The sequence below is a fragment of the Penaeus monodon genome, chromosome 17, assembly GCF_015228065.2.
Source record: "Penaeus monodon isolate SGIC_2016 chromosome 17, NSTDA_Pmon_1, whole genome shotgun sequence".
Classification (NCBI taxonomy): Eukaryota; Metazoa; Arthropoda; class Malacostraca; order Decapoda; family Penaeidae; genus Penaeus; species Penaeus monodon.
In genome coordinates, this window is record NC_051402.1 from 46,999,506 (window position 1) to 47,004,505 (window position 5,000).

General features: G+C 49.1%; 1 protein-coding gene across 12 annotated transcripts in view; it reads left to right on the top strand.

Annotated features, from left to right (window-relative positions):
* LOC119583831 (tyrosine-protein kinase SRK2-like) overlaps positions 1-5,000 on the top strand; it is a 192,454-nt gene that overhangs the window by 96,469 nt on the left and 90,985 nt on the right. For 2 of the 12 annotated variants that reach the window (XM_037932555.1, XM_037932556.1), the window contains exon 1: positions 3,177-5,000. This exon is cut by the window's right edge and continues 348 nt beyond it. The exons of 3 other annotated variants lie outside the window; for them this stretch is intronic. The gene's annotated coding sequence lies outside the window, so the exon portion shown is untranslated. Of the gene's footprint in view, positions 1-3,127 lie in introns of those variants that run through there. 7 more of the 12 variants (XM_037932553.1, XM_037932548.1, XM_037932547.1 and 4 more) reach the window with 7 other exon arrangements.

Here is a 5,000-nt window from a genome sequence, read left to right on the forward strand (position 1 = left end):
TCCTCTCCAAGTCCCTACCTCTGCCTCTCTCCCTCATTACTTTCTCGCTCTCTCTTTTTCTTTCCTCTCCTCTCATCTCTCTCTCTCTTCTCTCTTTTTCCTTTTTCTTTTTCTCCCCTCTTTTCTCTCTCTTCTATACTTCTCTCCTCGTCTCTCTCTTCTCTTTTTTTCCTCTTTTCTTTCTCTTCCTTTTATCCTTTTTTCTCCTGTTCATCTTTTTAAATTATCTTTCTTTGTTTCCCTTTCTGTAACTCTTCCTTTTTTTCCCCCACCCCCTTTCCTTTTCTCTCTTCTCTCTCTCCTCTCTCTCTCCTCTCTTCTTTCTCTCTTTCTCTTCTCTTCTTTTCTCTTCTCTTCTCTTCTCTTCTCTTCTCTTCTCTTCTTTCTCTCTTTCTCTTTCTCTTCTCTTCTCTTCTCTTCTCTTCTCCCTCCCTTCCCTCCCTCCCTCCCCCATTTTTCTCTCTCATCTCTTCTTGGCCAGAGAGAGAGAGGGAGGGAGATAGGGAGAGGGAGAGGGGAGAGGGGGGAAGATGAGGCTCGGGGAGTTTTGTTATTGTGTGCGCGTATGACGGGGGATATTTTTTTTTGGGGGGATGCATAGATATCGTGCCAGCATGTTTGTGTGCTGACTGCGTTTCGTGCGGGCCTTTCGTTATTCAATCGTGGCATTTCGATAGCTGTGTTCTCGAGACAGAAAAAGAGTAGTAGTAGTACCTGTCGCGCGCATGACAGTGTGCATGGCGAGCGACAGACGGCTGTGGCGGTGGCGAGTAGCGGTAGTGGAACGCGGGAGTAACGGTAATCAGATAATGTGCGGTAACAACCACGGCAGCGCGCGTTTGTTTGTTTATGTGATCGGTGTTGTTTGCCTGGTTGTTTTCCTGTGGCCTGTGCTATCTTTTGGTGTACGTTTTTTTTGTCGTTGCTTTTTTTTGTTTCTCTTTTATACTAAGGTGGTTTGGTTTTATTTATTTATTTGATTATTTATTTATTTATTTGTGTGTGTGTATGTGTGTGTGTGTGTGTGTGTGTGTGGTGTGTGTTGTGTGTGTGTGTGTGTGTGTGTGTGTGTGTGTGTGTGTGTGTGTGTGTGTGTGTGTGTGTGTGTATGTGTATGTATGTGTGTATATATTTGTTTGGTGTAGTGACAAGTGATGGCATTACTATCACTAGGGAAAGGAAGGACAGTAAGTACAAGAGTGTGAGTTTGGCGACGTGAATTTGGCGACCAAGTGGTATTACAGGTAGTCTGCGGTGGCAGGTTAGACTCTCAAGGTGCAGAGATCTTTTAATTGTGAGTCAGTTTGTATATATGGATATGCTTATTTATACGCATACACACATGTATGTATACATATGCATATACATACACATATACATTAACATATTCTTACATTCATAAATGCATGCATATACGCATACTTACATAAATAAGGTACACGTACATCCTTACATACTTACATAAATAAGGTACACGCAAATACTTGTATTTTTCATGTTTTTTATGAGATTATGTACGTTTGTGTGTGCCTGTTATTGAGTTTTTTTTTATTATTATTATACCCACTCCTGTACCCAAACCCCTTCCCTGCATGTCACATAACGGAACTAGCGGGATGATAGCGGCCTGGGGATGGAGCGCGCGCGCGGGCCAGCGGGTGCTTGTAACGGCGCCGAATTGGTAAGCGATCTGGTGTGAGTTGGGCAGCAGGTGTTGCCAATGGCTCACGCTGGTCAGGCTGCAGGGAAACACCTGGTGTGTGTGGGGGGGTATTCTGACCACGTTAGCGATGTGGCAACAAAACTGAGAAGCATCAGCGACAAACTTCGGGTTTGCTAGCAGACGGAAGGCTTTTATTGATAGGAGACGGACGTGGTAACACTGTTCTATTACAAATCGATATTTTTCATTCGAAATTGTACAAAATGGTCAAGGATGCAGACAGCGCCTTTGATGTAATGCTAGCATAATTCGTCTTAAGCGTAGCTTTTAGCATAACTATTGATATTTGAAAAAAGTAGTGTTGATGTAGTTGCTATTGGATAATAATGTTTTTCTTTAATAGCTAATGGATGAATCAGTCTTTGCTTTACCAGCTGAGGTTTTCCCATGGCAAATGATCACAATACGAACATTCGAGCGGCAATCGTGAAATGAAAGGAGTGTTATGATCAAAGGCGGGTGCTCGAGGGATGTGCCTTTGGCAAGGGGCGCCGTGGGAGCGTGCCCCCGCCGCACCCGAGCAGATTGGGCTCGTTGGGCGTGTGCAACAAGACCTATACATCAGTGAATGGGAACATGTGCGTGAGTTGTGAGTGAGTTGACATCGGCGAGGTAAGGATCCATAGTGGCGTCCCCTTCCTCTCTCCCTCTGCGGCCCGGCACACAAACACCCTCGCGCTGCTTGCCCCCCCCCCCCCCCATTGCCCCTATACCGGAAGAAATCGACTGATGGGGTTTGGTCCTCATGCCTTTGTTCGGGGTTTCGAGTCTTGATCTTTGGATCTTTTCACGCAAAGGAGGATGTAGGTTAGGAAGGAGAAACGGGCGTGGAATAGTCGCTTTGTTTGCGTCTAATTCACCCAGACGGGCGGACACGAACCCCATGCGGGATATGGCAAGAATCTTCCTCACTCTTGTGCACACACTGTTCACCTTCTCCCCTCCCCGACCCCCGGTTCTGCGTTCAGGATCAGATGGATATCCTCCTCTACGGAAATCCTGCTGACATTTGCATCCTGTCCCGGGAGAGTCCGAAAGGCCACGTCTTGCGAAGAGCATTGCCGTGTAAAGATGAGCAAAGAGAAACAGCGAGTGATAAAGGAATAATGCATTTGGCACCTCTGATTCAACTTGGGCACTTGCCAAATGTCTTCGGATAAAGAAATTTCTTTCTTTTTGACGGGCTCCGTAGGCGGTAGTACCGTGCGTGCGATGTCCACCTTGAATGGTCGCGCGAAACCGTGTGGTTATTTACTCCACATAACCTGTTGGGTGCGTAGTTGAGGAGAGAAAACGTTGTGAATGATTACAAGACCCCCAGTACCCCCGCGTCGTACGGTGTTGCCACTGCGGGCCCTCCTCTTTTCCCGGTGAGCTAGGTTGGGCGCGGCACCGGGGATCGAGAGAGAGCGCGAGAGGGGAGAGAGAGAGAGAGCGGGAGAGCGCGAGCGAGCTGGCGAGCGAGAGAGACATGGGGAGACTGTAGGTCCCGCCCCCTTGATAACGGCACCCTGCCAGTGTGAGGGAGACAGCGCGGCAGTTGTCTTCTCGGCAGTGCTCGGTGTCCTCACGCTTCCCTTCACGGTGTTCCCACTCGGATTCCCTCTCCTCCTCGTGCTTGGGGATTGGTAGCTGTCCCTCGAGCGTGCCATGAGGAAGGGCGGTGGCGGTGAGCAGACGAGGAGGCTCACTGCACACAGTCCTGAGAGGAGGAGCCCGTGGTGCAGCGGCGGCGGTGTGTGGTGGCGGTAGAGCGCCAGTGAGCTGTACCTCTGGTGGAGAAGGACGGACGCGTGGCCCGCACAGCGCTACAGATGTAGTTCGTGGGAGACCCTTCGTATTGGTACTCGCAGCTGCCTTATGCTCCCTTCACCCGAGGGTTCAGCATTGTCTTTTCGAGCCTTGACGACCGCACAAATCCTGTAGTTCATAGTTTGCGATTACTCTACTCTGCTGGAAAGCGAAAGAGGACCAGGAGATGCTGTTGCCTCCGAAAGGATAAATCACTGTTGACATTCCGGAACCTCCATATCGCGGGCGGTAGCGACTTCCTTCACTTTTTAGATAAAAAAGGGCTCTTGTGACGACTACCTACGCTATCGCATTTCACATTAACTTTACACGAAGTTAGGTAGGAACAGTTTTTAAAAGATCATCTATCGAACCGAGGGCTTCCGCCTCCAACACCTCCCCCCTCTCCCTTATCCCCTCTATCGTCTTCCCGACTTCCGAAGTCTGCTATCGTCTCGGGCGTAAGCGGATCATCTCGGCATCGGGACGGGGTGGAGGACGGACGTGGCCTAGAGTTCAGGATACGGCCCGTGACAGACGAGTGGACTCACTGCAAGAGGAAAATGAAAGGAGGGCGTGATTACGAAAGATCAAGTGAATCCAAAAAGCCGGAATTTTAACATGTGTCAGTAAATCCGCAGGGATTTACGAGTTGTAGGATCTTAGAAAACGGATAATCAATACTTGTGCCTAGAGGAGGCTCGCTCCCCTCCCCTACGGTGGACACTGGTTGCATTAAGTGGATTTTCCCTGAACTTAGCCAAGTGATTTACATTTTAAAGATTAGTAGGTGAGGTTTGGCGAAGGAATCCGAACACTAACGTCGTCGCTTTAGGAGAAGGGCGTCAAACTCCCGACACATTCACTCTGGCCATCTAAACTCAAGGAATTATTTGTACAATCTCCAACACTGACCAGGCAATATTCTGACTGGAATGAAGTTGTGACTTAGTGCCTTAAAAACTGTATGCTTGTGTCATTCCTCTTCTGCTACGCCCGTATTCGTGTCAGTAAAGGAAGATTTAGAAGGGATCAGAGAAGAAATTTCAGTGCGGATTAGGAGTGCATGATAGTGTGCGAAGAGTCGAGTGTCGAGTGCAAGTCAGCAGCAGCAGAGATAGAGCCCCTCCCACCGAAGGACCCCTGATACCCACCAGGGACACCGATACTCGCCATGGGTGCACCGACAGCCATGCGAGGGGAAGCGATACTCGCCAGGGGAGCTTCTGTGCTTAGCGTGTGAAAAGGAACACGGAGAGAAGCCCGAACAACGGCGCCCAGGAGGGGACCTTTGCCTTTCTCACTCGAACGAGGATCAGCGCGAAAGACGGGGGGGAAAGTCCGTGCGCGTTTGTGAGGATCGTAAACAGCGTTCTGAGAGAAAGAGTGAGTGTGAAAGAAGAAAAAAGAATAACAAACAATTCGCAGCGGAACGCAAAGCTTGTGCGGTATGTGGTGGGATAGAGTGACGAGGGATTTTGAAGTG